Source organism: Triturus cristatus, chromosome 5_1 (assembly GCF_964204655.1).
Source record: "Triturus cristatus chromosome 5_1, aTriCri1.1, whole genome shotgun sequence".
Lineage (NCBI taxonomy): Eukaryota > Metazoa > Chordata > Amphibia > Caudata > Salamandridae > Triturus > Triturus cristatus.
The window spans coordinates 213,529,011-213,548,670 of NC_140587.1; the positions used below are offsets into that span (position 1 = coordinate 213,529,011).

At 46.9% G+C, this 19,660-nt stretch overlaps 1 protein-coding gene and 1 non-coding gene across 3 annotated transcripts in view; both read right to left on the reverse strand.

Moving 5' to 3' along the window:
- DENND3 (DENN domain containing 3) overlaps positions 1-19,660 on the reverse strand; it is a 757,020-nt gene that overhangs the window by 129,730 nt on the left and 607,630 nt on the right. The window lies entirely within an intron of this gene.
- LOC146830656 (U6 spliceosomal RNA) lies at positions 17,839-17,945 on the reverse strand. The gene has a single exon (XR_014961623.1). It is a non-coding gene; the product is annotated as a U6 spliceosomal RNA (small nuclear RNA).

Here is a 19,660-nt window from a genome sequence, read left to right on the forward strand (position 1 = left end):
CAGCACTGCAGTCGCATTTATTATTTTATAGTTTCACTGTAGCACCCTGATGTACGCTATGTTTACAATATGTGTTTTATTCTTTGGCATAGACCTGTTAAGGCCAAGCTCCAGATATTATACTTCAGCTGGTATTGCATGCTGTATACTTATTTTTGTGATTCCCTATACAGGGATTCATATTGCATTATTGTGTTGATGTATATTACAAAAATATAAATAAAACATGTATTTAAAAAAAACAAAATTGAGCAAACATAGGTGTTCTAGCTCTCAGCAAACTGTGTTCTTTGGATAGTGCTCCATTTACGAGCAAGAACCTTTTTAGGTCTCGCTGAGCCAGCGCGCATGCGCTGCTCGGAGAGCATTTAGTATACAGGTTTTCAAAGTGCTACCCAAGCCTAAAGCTTGAGTGCACGATGGCGTGCACGTGCACAGCTGCTGCTCGCACTCCCTCCTCCCTTCTCCCCCTCCCTTTTCCTCAGTTTTAATCAGGCTCCTCTGCTGCTGGCATTCCCCCCTCACATCTCGCCCAGCCCTTCTGGTCACCTCGCCTTGCACTCACCCCTCCTTTCTCCCCTTTCGGCCGCTTTGATGTTCTCAGTGAGCCGCGCGGCTAATGCTTGTTTGCATGTGGATTTACACTAGAACCCCTGACCTCTCCGTAAAAGCTTCCTTAATGACATCTTAAAATTTGTTGCAATTAAGAAAAAAAAGCAACGGTCATCTAGATTCAAAGTCGCAAGCATAATGGTTTTTAAATCCAATCGTGAGAAAAATGGTGCATCTATTTTGTCCATTCAAGGAAACGGGGAATACTCTGACAATTCCATTGGTTCCCAAAATATACCAGATTGCTTCCCAATTGTCTCTGGCCTTTAACTTTTGCCTTATAACATGCACATATTTGTACTCACCTTTTATTTAACTGGGAAAGAAATGACAGTACCTTACTGTCGGAAGTATATCTTATTTACCAGCCTCGGAAATGGTCCTCTTGTATTTATTACAAGGGATATGTGTACCTGCAGAGTTACAATTACTCGCTAGTGAATGATTTGATTTGATTTAAAACGTATAAAGCGCACGAATGCCCAACGGCGTCTTGGCGCTATAATCAACAGTAAGGATTCTCCACAATTTTACTTAAATTACCTTAGCTTTAGTTTGTTAGTTCTTAAATAACCATGTTTTCAGCAACCCTCTAAATATCATTAATGAATTGCTGTTTTTTATTGACATAGGTAACGTATTCCAGATTTTTGCTGTTCCCAGAAAGAAAACTCCTACCCCCCCATCGAGCTTGCTTATATTTGGGTACTGCTAAAAGAAATGCTTGTGATGACCTTAGGTTCCTAACTGGACTGTATTTTTTAAGGTGTGTTCTAAGATGCAGTGAACCATTCCCATGTAATGCCTTAAATGCTAGGCATTGTGACTAATTCTTTTAGCCACTGGAAGCCAATGAAGTTCTTTTAATCGGATGGAGACCGACTCAAACTTGGGAATGTCTAAAATCATTCTAGCTGCTGCGTTTTGCATCCTTTGGAGTCTGACTAGAAATTGTGTTTGAAGACCCACATATAGGGCATTGGCATAATCCAGACGCGATAAAGCCAAAGCGACAACTACTGTTTTCAAGGCATCCTGCGGAATAAAAGGACGGATCTTCCTAATAATTTTCAAAATGCCCCAAAAGGTAGATACCAGTTTCTTGATTTGCCATTCAAACGTTAGTCTTTCATCAATTATGACACCTAGGTTCCTCACCTTCGTGACTGGGACTGGACATTCATCTAGGTCGGCCGGCCACCATCTTGGGGACCAAAAGGGCGTCTTGGCTCCTAATAACAGCACCTCTGTTTTTCCCCCCATTGAGCTTGAGGCAATTTCTCTGCATCCATGTATTAATCTGTACCATGCAAGTATTAAATCGGACTGCTGTCTCATCTATGTTATTAGACAACGAGACCACTACCTGTGTGTCATCGGCGTAGGAGACCACCGAGAAACCAGCTTTCCTAATTATGGCCCCCAGAGGTGCCACATATATATTGAAAAGAGTCGGGCTGAGGGAAGAGCCCTGTGGCACTCCACATGACAATTTAAAGGATTTAGAGACCAGTCCATCCATTTCTACAACAAATGATCTATTCGTTAAATATGACGATAGCAGTGTGTTGGCAGTATCTTGGAGCCCAAGCTTTGTTAATCTTTTGATTAGGATTCCATGATTCACTGTATCGAAGGCCGCCGACAGATCTAACAGAATCAAGGCGGCTGTAGTATATTGGTTGGGAACATTACTATGTCACGTGTGGAATGTCCATCATAGAATGATATGATGTCAGAGGATAGTATATAAATGGTAGCTATGGAATGTAGGGAGGAATTCTAGATGTGCCGTTGTTGAGGATGCCAGCACCCTCTTACTTGTATGCAGATTACTTCAATTAAAGAAGAATTAATCCATACTACGCTTCCGTCATTACTACAATTTTGGCGACGATCTGGCGAGTACTTTCCACGCGTTCAAACAAGTTCATTTCAGATGTCACATCGTAATGTGTAACCGAAGAAAAAGTGAAGGCGTGTTGTAAAGTTCTTCTACCTAAGGATCGACAAGAACAGATGGTGTGGACTTCGGGAGAATAGTGGAAGTCGTGAGTTAAAGGGTACTTAGCTGTACTTACAGTTTGAGTTACCGTTTCCTGCACGCTCCGGGAATATTTCGAATCCCGCAATCCTCAACTTCCCCGAACGCCATTTTCGTACAAACGAAGCGTGTGACGGCAACGCGGCATTCTGACGTTGCTCTAAGCACGTAGGAACGTCAGACCACGCAAGTCACTGGCACGGCCATTATCGTTACCCTAGCAACGCCGGCAGCATCGGAGCAGCGTTTTCAAGCGCAGAACAGCGAAAAAGGTACTTACTTTTAAAATACAAAGCGGCGAAAATTCTAGAGGGTGTTGTGCAGGGGTAAAAGAAAGTTAATATTAAATAAAAAATTTTTTTAAGAACATACAGTCTTGGTTACTTTTGACGGTAAAACAACTTGGATAAATGCCTACCACGACGAATTCTAATGTATCCTCAGGGGATATTACTGGTCATCCCATGCAAATTAAATCCCCTAGAGAGTTTCTACCGATCCCAGGTGAGCCTACAGTTGCATGGATTGATTGGAAAGAATACTTTATCAACTACGTTGCAAATTTAGAGGATGTCAGTGGTACCTTTTCACCTGAGAGAAAAAAAAGGATCTTAATGTTATGCCTTGGTCCAGAAGGTCTACGTGTATACAACCAGTTACAGAAACAAGACAGAGGTGGTGATATAGATGTATTCAAAGCGGCTATTCTGGATCTGGATGACCATTTTTCCCCTAATGTATGCATAGCAGTTACTAGACATTCATTTTTTCAGCGGAAACAAGAGAAACATGAAAGTATTGAAGACTATGTTGCAGCTTTAAAACTAATTGCTATAAAATGTAAATTTGCTCAACTTCATGATGAATTTGTACGCGATCAAATCGTCATGTATGCAAAGAACAAAAGCATACAAGATAAGTTATGGGTTGAAGGGGAAAGTTCATTGAAAGACATTATCACAATGGTCAAAAAGGCGGAACTTTCGGATCGTTGCGCTAAAGCTACATTGGCTAGTGAAAAAAAAGAAACTGAAATTGTGGGTAAAATCTCGGATAGTAAAAGTACTTACAAATCATTTAAAGAAGTTAAGATGAGTGATAATAAGAAAGACAATGTAGAGAGTAAGAAAGAAAGTAATTTAATTTGTTACAGGTGTGGTAGCCAATTTCATTCCGCCAATTATCAGAAGTGCCCAGCAAGATCAACAAAATGTGTTGTATGTGGTATTATTGGTCATTTCGCTAAAGTATGCCGAAAAAAAAAATTTGTGAAATCAAAAGGGAAAGTTTCCTGTATTCAAGAACCTGATCTGGATCTTAACACTACTTCTAGTGAAGAAGATGTATGTTTGCTAAGTAACAAAAAGAAAAATGTTGTTCTTAACATATCTGACAACTCTTCCTCTAAACCATTTTGGCAAATGTCGTTAGGTGGAGTATCTGTTCAATTAGCAGCTGATTCTGGTTCTCCCTATACAATCGTTGCTCAACGGGTATGGGAGGAACAATTTGTTTCACAAATAGGTAATTGGCTTGAACCACCAGACATTACCCCAGAAAGTTATACGGGAGAGAGAATTGATATTCTAGGTTTTAGATTGCTAGTTTTTAGATTCAAAGGCAGACATGCAACATGTAAATTATACATTGCCAAAGAAGGACCGTCCGTCTTAGGTTGGAAAGACCAAAAAAGCCTGTATATCATTCTTGATCCTAATAGTAAAGAGCAGGTATTGATCTCGTGTGATGGTGAAGACACTAAAAAATGGGTCCTAAATGAGTTCCAGTCAGTTTTCTCAGGGCAAATGGGGAAACTTAAGGGCTTTACACATAGAATTAGACTCAAGGAGAGTGCTGTTCCAAAAATACACAAAGCACGCAACGTACCCGTGATCATACGAGACGAAGTTAAAACTGAACTTGATAAGTTATTGACTGCAAATGTAATTGAACCAGTCGAAGCTGCAGAGTGGGTTTCTCCATTGGTCGTTGCCCGCAAGGCCAATGGAAAGGCCCGTTTATGTGTGGATTTGAGATATTTGAATAATCATATATTGGTTGATCAATATCCACTCCCCAGAATTGACGAAATGTTGTCACTTACACGAAAAGCAAAGTGGTTCTCCACTTTGGACTTGTCAGCTGCTTACCATCAAGTAGTATTAGACCATGATAGCAGACATTTGACAACATTTTGCACACCTTTTGGGTGCTTCAGATTTAAACGAATGCCTTTTGGCTTAGCGTCTGCGGCTGCAGTTTTCCAAAGGCTAATGTCTAAACTTTTTGGTCATATGCCAGAAGTTATATTCTTTCAGGATGACATCCTGATCATGGGTGAGAACAAGTCACATCATGATGATGTTCTCAGAAGAGTATTAGAAATTCTAGAAACTAATGGGTTGGTTGCTGAATTAAGCAAGTGTAAGTTTTCGGAGAAATCGGTCACGTATTTAGGTCATGAAATTTCCAATGAAGGAATCAAACCAAAAGCAAAACTGGTAGATGCCATTGTCAATGCTCCTGCACCAAAATCTAAAGATGAACTTAGATCCTTTTTAGGATTGGCAGAATTTTATTCAAAGTTTGTCAACCAGTTTTCTCAGAAGACATATGAAATGCGTGTGTTAATGAAAAACAAGAGTTCATTTGTGTGGAGTGAGGGGTGTCAGAGAGCATTCATGGAAATAAAAGAAGCTATTACTAATGCACCCACTTTACAAGGTTTTGACCCATTAGCTGATACGCTTCTCACCACTGATGCAAGTGGCACTGGGTTAGGAGCTGTGCTGTCTCAAGTTTCTACTCAAGGGTCAGAAGTGGTAATAGCTTTTGCCTCACGTTCACTATCTCCGTGTGAGGAGAAGTACTCGGTGATCGAACGTGAGACTCTAGCATGCATATGGGCTATGGAGCATTTTCGAAAATTTATCTGGGGAAAAAAGTTTATTCTCAGATCAGATCACAAGCCTTTAACAAAACTGCTAACAACAGAAGGACTGTGTAGAGCCTCGGCAAGAATTGCAAGGTTGTCCATGAGATTACAGGATTATATTTATGAAGTTGAATATGTCCCTGGAGTTAGGAACGTAATTGCTGATTTCTTAAGCAGGTTATCATTACCTCTCAAAGAGATTGATCATAGTTCATGGAATGACTGTTGTGTTGCAGGAATATTCTCGGATACTGAAGGCTTATCTATGGATGAGTGGGAGCGAGAGTTTTCTAAAGAGGAGGTTCTTAGAAGTGTGTTAGAGAAAGTTAACAATGGTTGGTCTTCAGAAGCTAAGCTAAACCCTCAAATCAGACCATTTTGGGAAGTCAGAGATGAGTTGAGTTTTGATGGAAAGTTTTTATGTCGGGGCGAAAAACTCATTCCTCCTAAAGCAGTACGTCAAAAAATAGTTGAAATAGGACATGAGGGTCACCCTGGGATTTCTAGGACAAAAAGAAATGTTAAAGCATTATACTGGTGGCCTGGAATAGACATAGAAATAGAAAGACGCATACGGGATTGTGCAAGTTGTGAGTGTGCTGATAAAAGTCAGAAAACTTTTAACCCCCCTATGTCTTCAATAGCGTGTCCCAAATTACCATGGGAAGAAGTAGCCTTAGACATTATGGGACCAATTATGTGGCAAGATGGTGTATATAAACACATTTTAGTCTTGGTTGATTTGTTCTCAAGATGGATTGAGGTAAAAGTGGTCGAACGTATTGACACGGATATTGTCATTAAATTTCTTGACAAGTGTTTTTTAAGAGAAGGACTACCTGGTTCTATCTTAACAGACAATGGAGTACAATTCAAATCAGAAACAATGAAAACGTTCATGAATTCTACTGGGATTAAGCAAAGATTTGCAGCTTTGTATCATCCCAGGGGGAATTCAGTGGTGGAAAGAGTCAACAGGATCATAAAAGGGACATTGCAACTTGCTAACAAATGTAAAAAAAACTGGAATACGGAACTAGACAAAATGATTTGGTCTTACAGGATAACTGTGCATGATACATGTGGGGAGTGTCCATTTGGATTAATGAGAGGAAGATTTCCGTATTGTAAAATTAACCCCATATGGATGGGTAGGTCAAAAGAATACAAGTGGGACAGTACCAAGGTCAGAGAAAATATATGTATCTCGCAAGAGAAGAATAAATTATATTTTGATGAGAAACATGGTACTAAAAAAGTTTCCCTAAATGTTGGACAAGTTGTAAGAATTAAAACAGCTAAAAAAGTTGGTAAGTTACAACCTCGTTTTTCAGAACCCAAAACTATTGTCAAGGTGATGCGCAATACTGTCATGTTAGATGATGGTGGTGTGCATCACATGAGTCGGGTTGCTTTGGCTAGATTGTCTGGAACGAATCGAATATCTAAAGAGAGGGGAAGGGGTTATGATTATTGGTGGTTGAGCCCCATTTCGGGTTCTGATTCTATTACTGAGTCGGGACAAGATGCCACTATAAGCAGTGACGTTGAAAGAAGGTCTGGTAACAGTGAGTCGGATGGTGGTAGGGAACAGGACACCATTGTTCAAGATACTTCTTCCCCAACTCTTTCTGTTCCTACTATGAATTCGTGTCTTAGCAAGGAAAATAATCAGGTGTCTACCAAGTGTGGAAGACATGTGGTTACACCTAAATTTTTACAAGATTTTGTCTGTGATTAAAATGTTTCATTTTGTTGTATTTGTATTTGAAGCATTAATGTGTTTATTATTATTAGAAAGGGGGATGTGTAGTATATTGGTTGGGAACATTACTATGTCACGTGTGGAATGTCCATCATAGAATGATATGATGTCAGAGGATAGTATATAAATGGTAGCTATGGAATGTAGGGAGGAATTCTAGATGTGCCGTTGTTGAGGATGCCAGCACCCTCTTAGTTGTATGCAGATTGCTTCAATTAAAGAAGAATTAATCCATACTACGCTTCCGTCATTACTACAGCGGCCTTCTTTCCCTCGTCCAAAGTTGTTCTAAGTTCTTTTACTGCCATTACCAATGCGGTCTCGGTTCCATGGCCCTCTCTGAAGCCATATTGTGATTGATCTAAAAGATCTTTCTCCATAATAAAGGTTGTGATTTGCTTGTTAATTAGTTTCTCCAACACCTTAGAGTAAAAGGGGATTCATGAAATTGGTCGATAACTACCTGGCTCAGTAGGATCAAGATTGTTCTTTTTCAATAAAGGCCTGACTGAGGCTATTTTCCATGCTTCTGGGAAAATCCCTGACCGTATTGTTTGTGAAAATACTGATGTAAGTTGTTCACTAATCGTATCTGTGACCATATGAAAAATTTTAGGGGGGCAAGGATCCGATGGAGCTCCGGACTTGGTTGACATTACTGTTTGTCTAACCTGTTCCTCTGAAGGCGGAAAAAAGAGGAACCCAGGACTCGATCCTGCTGTGCGATTTCCTGACTTGCTATCTTCAGAGGCTAGCCTTGAACTATCTTTCATTGATTTGTATAATGTCTCTACTTTATCAATAAAAAAAGATCCCAGAGTATTACAAAATTCTGGATCATTCTGCTTCTGGGAGCTCCCTGGAGGGTTTTTTTTATTTTTTTTTTATTGAACAGTTTTGCAAAACAGCCAATACAGCCAACAAACATATCAGTACACATCAGCATGACATTGTAATACAGGGAGCTGTCGGGTTTTATAGAAAGAAACCATAATTCAATGGTCAACATGTCAACATCTGAAGCCATCACAGGGCCATGGAGTTGAATTCAAGAGCCCGGGGGTCCCACCATCCCATCGCACCACGCAGGTCAACCCGGACAAAGTAAAAGAGACGTAGGACGCACAGCGGGATGTCCCAGCACGGCATGGTCTATTAGCATGCTGGGAAGCACCCGGGCCTCAGGGCGCCCTCTCCACTCCCCAGCACCCCGCAATCAGTCACACACAGCATCTCCTTCCACTGCCCCCGCCTGATGTGCCCGGGCCCAGCTCACAAACGGTTCCCAGATGTCCCGGGGCCGGGATGCAACCGGCAACAACTCCCCAAACGTGGTTAACTGTGTATGTCCATACGTTACGTCAGCCAGCCAACCCTTCACTGTGGGTATCCCACTCCTCCTCCAGTGTACCGCCACCCGCCTCTTGGCAAACAGCAGAAGCAACGCGTGCAGCTTGCGCGACTGTGGTGGAGTGTCTCGAACATAACCCAAGAGCCCGAGCAGGGGGGAAGGGACGTCAGAACGGCCCACAATCTGATTGATTAGGAAAAAAACCTGAGTCCAGTACCCCACCAGCTTCGGGCATGCCCATGCTATGTGCAAAAAAGAGGCCAAGGCGGATCCACATCGCCAGCAGTCGTCCGTTTCCCGCAACCCCATCCTTTTTAGGCTGATGGGGGTTCTATACACGCGATGAAGATATTTAAAATGTATGAGACGCAACCTGTAGTTCGGCGAAAGCTCTGTGAGCTGCCCACAACAAAACTCCCACTGATCTTCAGTGAGCTCAGGCTGGAGCTCACCATTCCAACACTGCATAGACTTAGGCGTCCCCACCAGGTCCGTGCGCTGCATGTGGCGATAGATACGAGTTACCAATTTTCGGGGAGACGGGGCGCCTACCACAGCCTCCAAGGCCGTAAAGACCGGAGGCGCGTCAGGGAAGTCTCCAGATAGCGCCCGGCATGCCGCTTTCAGTTTGTGATACAGAAACAATTCGGAAAAGGGCACCGCACCCCCTTCCTCCGGCACCGGAGGAGACATGAACTGGCCTTCAGGAAACAAATCCGCGAAAGTGCGGAGGCGCAGCTTATCAGCAAGGCGGCCGGCTAGTCCATCAACCACACAGGGCAGTATCGGATTGTGCATCAAAGGAAGCGAGGGTGCATACAACAATGGCACTCCGGCCCTCTTGCGCAAGTCCTCCCACACCCACTGCAGCATCCCAGCCGTGTCCACGTCTGTTCTTGGGCGCCGTGCCTTGGCGCAAACCGCTACTCTCAGCGGAAGGGGCGCAACCGCGTCCCAGATCCACCGCGACGTGGGGTTGATAGGGGGTAGGGTGGGTCCAAAAATGCACGAACTGAGCCTGCGCACAGAGGGCATACAGCTTCATGTCAGGAGCACCCAGGCCCCCCTGTCTCAGTGGCAGCACTAGCGTATCCCACGCCACCCTGGCCTGTCCGCCCGACCATACCAGCGCTACCAGATGGGACCGCAAAGTAGCAAAAAAATGCGAAGTCAGCGGGATAGGTATATTGACGAATAAGTAAAGAAATTTGGGTAGTACTACCATTTTTGTCAATGCAATCCGCCCAGCAAGCGACAGGGGCAGGGAAGACCAGGATTTCACTTTCTCACCCAACCACATCATTGCCCTGCCAAAGTTAAGGCTCCATATGTCCTGAAGATCTCGGCTAATCCAGATCCCCAAATATTTAACCTCTTCCGCCTCCCAACGCAGGGGATATTCAGAGTGCACCTCACTAGTACCGTCCGTAAGGGGAAAGATGACCGATTTGGACCAATTGATGGAAATGCCCGCGAGGCCCTCAAAGCGAACAAATTCCCGCAAAACAGGATCCAAATTATCAGCAGGATTGATAAGATAAAGGGTCACATCGTCTGCGTAGAGTGAGATGAGTAGACTTCTAGAGCTGAAACCTATACCTCTCGCTGTGTGGTGCTGTCTGATCCGGGCCGCAAGCGGCTCCATAGCTATGGCAAACAGCAGCGGAGATAGAGGACAGCCCTGCCGAGTACCACGTAGGATAGGGAACGGCGTCGACACCAGTCCATTGACTCGTACCCTGGCCCTTGGCATGGTATAGAGCAGACGGATTTTCTTAAGCAATAGCGCACTGAACCCCATCCGCTCTAATATAAGGAATAGATAAGGCCATTCTAGAGTGTCAAAGGCCTTAGTAGCGTCTAGAAATACCACTGCAGCCCTGACATCCGGGTGTAGGTAATGCAACGCGGCAAAGACGGTTCGCAGGTTATGGGAGGTCGCCCTTCCCGGTATAAAGCCGGATTGGTCTGGAAGGGCGATCAGCGGCAACATGGGCTGCACCCGGTTCGCGAGCAGTTTGGCTAAGATTTTCATGTCAACGTTAATCAATGATAAGGGCCGATAAGAGTTGAGATCGTCCGCCGGCTTGTCCGGCTTCAACAGTGTGATTATCAGCGCCTCCCGCATGGGCCGGCAACACCCCCTTCTCCAAGGCCTCCTCAAACACTGCCAACAGCCGCGGCGCCAGCTCCTCCGCGTACGCCTTGTAGAAAGCCGTTGTCAGGCCATCCGGTCCCGGCGCCTTATCAGGCGGCAGGCTTCTTATAACTTGCGCCACGTCAGTGGCGTCGATAGGAAGGTCCATATATTCCCTGTGTTTATTGTTGAACCACACCAATGCGATGGAGTCGAGGAAGGACGGGAACCCGTCAGGGCACGCATTCTGAGTGTTGGTATAAAGTCGGGTGTAGAATTCCGAGAATGCTCCCAAAATATCCTTTTTATCGTGTAGTCGCCCTCCGTCCGACGTGCTCAACTCGTGAATATAGGTCGCGGACCTAGGTGGTCGAAGCATACTTGCCAGGGCCTTCCCGGGTCGTCCTCCCTCGCCATAGCGCCTAGCCTCCGCATATTTCCCTAAGAATTTGACCTCCCTCATCGCCTCTTCGTCGTATTCCAGTAACTTAGTTTTTAGCTGCCCCGCCACCGCAGACCCACCATCCTCGAAAAAGGCGCATTCAAGCCGCTTGATATCAGCCTCCAGCGCCGCCAGAGTGCCCCGTATCGCCTTCAGTACACCTGCCTGTCGGGCAATACATTGGCCCCTAATAACGGCCTTAAAGGCCTCCCACAAGGTCGACACCTCAGCCACTGAGCCTTCATTTCGTTCAAAATAATCCGTAATATCAGTCCGTATCTCTTCCTTGAACGCCTCGTCAAGCAGAGCCTGAGGCGGGAGCCGCCACGAAAACGCCGGAAAGGGATCTCCCGGGAGTAGCAGTCGCAGCATACAGGGGGCATGGTCAGATAGCGAGCGGGGCATGTGCTCCACCTGTGCCGTCCACAGCGCGACATCTCGCGACACCAACCAGAAGTCTAGGCGGGACCACGCGCCACTATGTGCCGATATACAGGTACCCTCCCGCAGGGCCTCATGTCTCCCCCGCCAGACATCAACCAGTGCCCCATCAGTTAAGATGTCCCCCAGCGCAGCACCTGCCAGCGGATTCAAAGTGCGAGCTGCCCCCCTTCTATCCATCGTGTCGTCCAGTACGACATTGAAATCACCTCCCCAGATAATCGTCCCACACCCAGTGGCCTTCACCTGCCCCCACAGCTTATGGTAGAAGCCCGGGGAGTCAACATTCGGTCCAAACACCGCCACAAACACCACTGACACACCGCATACAATGCCCTGGACCATCACAAACCTACCCTCCGGATCACATTGAACTGAACCCTCCCGCCAGTCCATGCTTCAGAACCCATATAGACCGCTAGCAATAAAGGCGTGCAGTGGACAACAAACCAACAAAGAACTAACCTTACCAACCACCCCCCACCCACACTAACTCCCCAATTAGGTCGTGTAGTACCCATCCCGAAATCAAAAACCTCCAACATAGTCGGGAGTCCTCCCAAGGGGGCGTGCCGGAGCCAGCATCTTGCCCTGACGGAAAACAGGGCGGCCAGAAGGTCTGCAGGCTTCACGGCCCGCACGAGGTCGAAGTATACAAAATGGAGTTGCAGGGTGTCTCGGCAAAGCTTTACAAAAGAGGGAACCTACACCACACCTCCCCAACAAACAAAGGTTCAGCTGCACGGGCGGTGAAAGAGTCCAGCAGTTATACAATACCCCTCAGTCATTGTCACTCAGGGCGCCAGCTGCATTCTCCGCCGCCTTCGACAGCCGTTGGAGCTTCTTGGCGCCGACATGTTTTGCGAATTTCATCGCTTCCTTGGCGGTCGCAAAAAAGTGTGTGGTGCCTTCAAACGATACCTTGAGCCTCGCAGGGTACAGCAGTGAATATGGGATTTGCGCCTGAAGGAGGAGTCTCTTAGCCGGCGCGAACTCCCTACGTGCCGCCTGCACCGCCGGAGTAAAGTCAGGGTAGAAGGATATGGCATTCCCTTGATGTGTGATCTTGCCTTTCTCTCTTGCCAGCCGAAGGATCACATCTCTGTCCTGGTAGTTGAGGAGTTTAGCTATGATGGGTCTCGGAGGTGCTCCAACTGGCGGTCTCTGGCCAAGTGACCTATGCGCCCTTTCCACCACAAAGACCGCAGAGAGATGCGGGTCAAACAGCTCGTGCAGTAGATTGGTTATGTAGGTTTCCATTTTGGAAATGGCGGTCGTCTCCGGAATACCGGTGACGCGGAGGTTGCTGCGGCACGATCGGGCCTCCAAATCGTCATTCTTGGCCCTAATAACATTCAACAGTCTGTCCATGTGAAGGAGCTGCTCCTTCGTCTCGACTTGAAATTCGTGGAACTCCGCAGCGCGACCGTCCAGCGTGTCTAGACGCGTCTCATGCTCATTCACCTGCGTCTTGACCGTCTCGAGCTGGGAGGTCAGGGTGTCCAGTTTCATATCTATGTTTCGGAGACTGGACCTCATCTCCAGCATCAAGGTCCTCAGGTCTTCTCCGTGGTCATCCACCCCTAGGTCCGATCCACCCTCGGCCCATGCCTCCGGGCCCGCGTCGGCCTGTCGAGTCGCTCGCTTGCTGTCGAAGGTCAACTTCGACTGCTTCGTGTCGTGCTTCCCCACCTCCACCTCCACCTCCACCTCCACCTCCACCTCCACCTCCACCTCCACCTCCACCTCCACCTCCACCTCCACCTCCTCGGATATCCAACCGGCTTCGCGCGGATTCAGGGCAGGCCATCCAGCTCAGCTCCTCAGAGTCTCCAGGCAGGGACCGTCCAGGGCTTATGTCGCAGCAGGCGAGAGTAGCGCCCGGTTTCGGATCGTGGTGCAAGCAGCACCACCCACTCCCACACTGTCGGTCGCTCCCTTCCGCAGCTCCACCAGCCCGGCGCAGCGCCAGCAACCTCGCCCTTAAGCAGGGTTCCACAGGTCATAAGGCCCTCTCCCACGTCTCAGTCTCCACCACCTCAGCCAGGCCCAGTAAGCGCGTCAGCACAAGCCCGGGGTATAGCTTCGTGGATGCTCACTCCCTCCGGTCAACGACAGTCTGGTCGTGGCCTCAGCTATCACCTTCGTCCGCCAGACGGTCGACCGCTGCGGTCACCGCCGCTGACAATATCCAACCCCCAGGGCGCAGATCCACGCAGAAGTCGGCACCTCACCGTATGTCGCCAGAAGAGTAGTGAGGCAGTCCTCCGCCGCCGCCCCGTGGTATGTCCTGCAGCGTGAGCGCCCAGCCTCCTCCTCCGCACTGCTTCCTCGCAGCACCTCAGGCTCGGCAGTGGCCACCAGACCGACCCCGCTGTTGCGCTCCGCGCCAATGGTCCAAGCTATCAGCGACGCCGGGCCCTCGACCACGTCTGCGCCACGGTCTCGAGTTTCGCAGCGCCGACTCCAGGCTCCGGCCGCCGCAGCTCCTCGCACCGCTGCAGCGCTCCGAGCGTCGTAACTCCGTCGGTATAGCCTCCCGGCTCATCAATTGTTTCATGCAGGCGCCGGACACCCCACGCTCGCTGTCCAGCAGACCTCAGCGGTCACAAGTCGCCCAAATGTGCAGGATTCCTGGAAGGATCTCGTTCCGGCCGGCGGAGCTCGCTTAAGCAGCGGCCATTCCGCAGCTCGGCTAGCCACGCCCAACCGAGCTCCCTGGAGGGTTAGTGAGTTTTCTCACCGTATCAAACAATTCTCTGCAGGTATTTTTTGCTTCTAAAATCTTGTTAGTAAAATATTTACTCTTTTCCTCTTCAATTATTTCCTTATACTCAAGCAACGTCTGTGCGCACTCTTTTCCTCCCATCATAATTCACTCTCCACCTTCTTTCAGACCTTCTACAAGCCTTTTTATGTTCTCTGAGCTTGTCCGAGAACCATGGTTGAGAGGGTCGCTTCTTTTTAGATAAGAAGGTTTTCTTTAGAACTACTGATTCTACCGCCGTCTTGATCCAAAGATGTAATCTATTGGCCATACCGTTCGAGTCAGTCTCTAAATTTGGCTTAGCTGTTCCTAGTACCTCTTGTAGCATAGGGATGTCAATGTTGGCCCAGTCTTGATATACCGTTCTGGCCGGGATATCGGTAGATATCCTTGACTGTCCAATACCCTGTATGGTGAATACAATGGCTTTATGGTCCGACCAAATGACTGGTATAACTTCCAACATTTTTAATCTTGGATTGGAAGTAAAAATTCCATCCAGGGTGTGTCCTGCAATGTGAGTCTTTTCTGACAATTTTTTTTAAGGAGAAGCTTCCCATTGAATCAATAAGTGTGGCCGTGTTATTATCCTCTACTTTTTCTAAATGAAAATTAAAATCCCCTAATACTGTAAAATCTGAGTACTTTATACTTGATTCTAAAAATGGACTTATATTCTCCATCAGGGTGGTATGAGCTTTTGGTGGACGATAAATGAGAAGGCCATTTAACGTATAATTATTGTTGAGTGTTATCTGAAAGGCTAGTGTCTCACACTCTTGTGAGCTGCCGCTAGCACATCCCTTCACTCTAAGTTTTTCTCTAAAAATAATAGCAAGCCCTCCCCCCCGCTTGTGCTCTCTGTCTGCTCTAACAATAGAGTAACCCAGAGGGAGTGCTGCCTTTAATTCTAAATTTGAGGCGGCATCAGCCCACGTTTCTGTAATGAATACCAGTTCAAGTTTCTGGCCTTCAATCAGATCCGCCAATTCAGTATTATGTCGAATCAGTGAACGTGCATTAATTAATACTGCTCTCCACTCCTTCAGAATAGGCCTATTCTGTTGTGCATCTTGACTGGTAGTTTCCATTACCTTACTATAACTGAAGTTCAGCTTGCAGTGTTCGCACCTCCTTGGCTCGAGCCTAAGGTCTATTGGTCTACCGCAGAGAGTATTAATATTAGTATTCAGCTTTAGGAGATCCTCTCGCAAATATGATGGTGGTTTATAACATTTAAGAATTGGAGCAGGGGTCATGACGCTAGACGCGGGCCGGACACGGACGGGCGCAGACGGGCTTGCCTTAGGCCATTCCTCCTCTTATCTCCCCCCGGGCCGTAAACACTAGCCCGCTAAACCCACTCCTCCTAAGATGGTGGTACCGCGTTGTAGTGTGGGCCCCCGGAGTCATACACAACTAAGGTGCAAGTGCAGGTATGGAGTATCAAAAATATATTAATATGTTATTTTGCTAAAATCAGTCTTAAAATGATCGTGAAAATTCTTGTAACTTGGCAGAGTTCCTCCCGGCTCAAGTCTCAGGAGGTCAACAGGAAAACCGAATGCAGACATCTCTACTTAACTCTCATCAAATTGAATGTAACCACAATCACACACAACCACACACCCCCCCACACACACACACAACCACACACAAACACACACACACACAACCACACAAACAATAACACAACCACACACACACAGCCACAACTACACCCACAACCACCCCCACACACACAAAAACACACAACCACCCCCACACACACAACCACCCCCACACACACACAACCCACAACCACACCCACCACACACACAACCACACCCACACTCCCACACACACACACCCACAACCACCCACAACCACACACACAACCCACAACCACACACTCCCACAACCACACACACACACCCACATACACACACAACTACACACAGAACCAAACACACACAGAACCACACACACAGAACCACAAGCACACACAACCACACACACACAACCAAAACCACACACACACACCCAACCACACCCCCAACCACACCCACACACAACCACAAGCGCACACACAGCCACACACACACACCCTGCAACCACACACAACCATATCACACACAAACCACACACCCCACACACACACAACCACACTCCCCCACACACAACCACACACACAGTCACACACAACCACTACACACACAACCACATCAACACACAACCACACACACACACACTTTCTAGTCCTCTTAAAGACAACAGTATGGGTGTGCCTACACAGCGCAAGTGTCACAATGGATAACACATCTGACTACAGATCTGAAGATTGTAGGTTTGAATCCTATCTGGCTCGGAAGGGTCACAGGTATCTGTTTTATGGTATTCCTGTGGAATTCTTATTTACCTCAGACTTGTTGTAGGTTCAATATTCTCCAGCAGGACTCATCCAGCAGTCGTTCCATGGTAGGGTTGCAGTGATAGGACCATGGCTATTTAAACATTTCCCATTTGCTGCTGGATTCTATGTGAAGGCCGTCATGTGGTGTGCTGCTTTTGTATTTAAACATGGGTCCCTGAGTCTCTAAACTAGGAAAAAATCTTGTTGACAAAAGTGTGTGTGAGAGGGTCTGTGGGTGCAGGCAGGTGTGTGTACTTGAGTGCTGACCCATTTACATGTGTGAGAGGGACAAGCAAACTGCCTGTGGGCTGTAGGCCTACAACTGGAAGCCCAAGCAGCCAGGCAGAACCACAGGTAAGGAGAGAGGAAGTCGGTTCATTATTGGAGCAGGATCAGGAGTATCTTGCCCTGCTCCCTTCTGCCCCGATCGGCCAAGACCTCTCTATTAGGATGGAGGGTGAACATTTCTTGGACCTCAGAAACTGAGGGATGCAGGCCCAATATGTCCTCCAAGGGCCTAGAGGACCTGGTGCCCAATCTGGCCTGGTGTTTTTCAGCTTACCCGACCACTCTGGTTGCAAGGCGGATTTTAACAGTGCTGCTGAAAAGGGACTCCCAGACAGCCCTGAGGCCATCATTTGCATAGGCTCTGACCTTCTCTTAATCCTGCCTCCCACAAAGCAACGCATTGCTGGCAGCAGTATAGATTTGGGGGTGGTGAAGAATAAGGACAGGGAGGCTGAAGAAGAGAAAGAAAAGTCCCAGAAGTCCTGCAGGCTTCCTTGCTAAATGCAGCTGGACATAGAGTGCACCTTCTTTACTGTGAGGCAAATACATTAAAAATGTTGAGGAGAGACTAATTGAAAAATACATATTACGAGGAAAGCACTGGAACCTGTTATTATTTCAATTAGTCTTGAAAACATAGAACAGTTCTCTTGTGAAAGCTGGTAAAAATATGGAACGCTTCACAAATTTGCGTGTCATCCTTGCGCAGGGGCCATGCTAATCTTCTCTGTATCGTTCCAATTTTAGTATATGTGCCGCCGAAGCAAGCACACTTCATTGATGAACCTACAATGTTTATAAACTCTAAATCTACAGTCTCTAGACATAGGGTGGCCTGGCAGAGATGCTCGGATGGCCAGTAAGCAATCAAATCTGAGCCAATGGGCAAAAATGCATGAGGAGTAACAATCCATTATTCTTCACTGCATTTGTGGTCCAAGACTTCACACATTGGAAGTATGTAGATTATGCCAGGGATGCAAAGGCTCATGGTTCAGGCTACAGACAAGGAACAGTGTGACATCACGCTGCCTGTGGAACAGTGATATTAAAGGTGAAACAGCTGCACAGTAGGTTAGGTGAAGGGCTCAGAGTGGAAAGGTAGCATGCTTGGGTCCCTGGACAAGTTGAGCCTATGACAAGGTGTCTGAATTTTCGCCTGTATTGTAATATTAAACATTTTATTGTTCTACCCGCCTGCTGACTAAGAAGTCCTCAAGCTCAGCCACACACAGATGTGGAACTGATGATGTTAATGCAGACTATTTAAGAAACTGAGGCTGATCTAAAATATTTCCTTGGATCTAGGACCATTTCGCCTGACTTAGGTCCTTCGTCCTCCTAAAGTCCTTTGTATAAGTTAGGAACACCTGATAGAACAGGATTTCAGGAGATCAGGTGGGTTTACTTGTGTCTTCGGGTTGTGAGCCATAAACGTGGCTATAAAGGTTGATGGAATGGTGTTTTAAAACACACAACCACACACACAATAACACAACCACAACTACACACACAACCACACACCCACATAACCACACACAGCCACACACACACAACCACTCCCACACACAACCACAACAACCCACAACCACACACACACCCACAACCACACACACAACCACAAACACCACACACAACCACACCCACACAACCACACCCACAACCACAACCACTCACACAACCACAACCACACACACAACCACAACCACACACACACACACCCACAACCACACACATACCCACACACACAACCACGAACAGTTTTCTGGGCTGTCAGCATAAATGCGCTGTCACCAAACACTATGAACACCTCGGGAACGTTTGGGAAGTCACCCCCAACTTTTAAACCAGTTGCTGTTGCAGAGTGTGTGCTGTACACATGGCAATACATTGACACAGCAGCGGACTGTTACAAGGAATGCTTTGAGCCTCGGAGGCTGTAAGACCTCAGTCAGTGCATTAGTTCACCCCGTCTTGGGGCTGCACACACACAAACACACAACCACACACACACAACCACACACACACAACCACAACTACACACACAACCACATTACACAACTACAACCACATCACACACCCACACAACAACACAAACACACAACCACACACACAACCACCACACACACAACCACTACACACACAACCGCAACACAACCACACACAACCACAACCACACACACTCCACACACAAGCACAAGCACAACCACACACACACAACCACAACCACACACATCACACACACAATCACACACATACAACCACAAGCACAACCACACACACACACAACCACACACGCACACACACAACCACATACACACAACCACACACGCACACAACCATGAACAGTTTTCTGGGCTGTCAGCATAAATACGCTGTCACCAAACACTATGAACACCTCGGGAAAGTTTGGGAAGTCACCCCCAACTTTGAAACCAGTTGCTGTTGCAGAGTGTGTGCTGTACACATGGCAATACTTTGACACA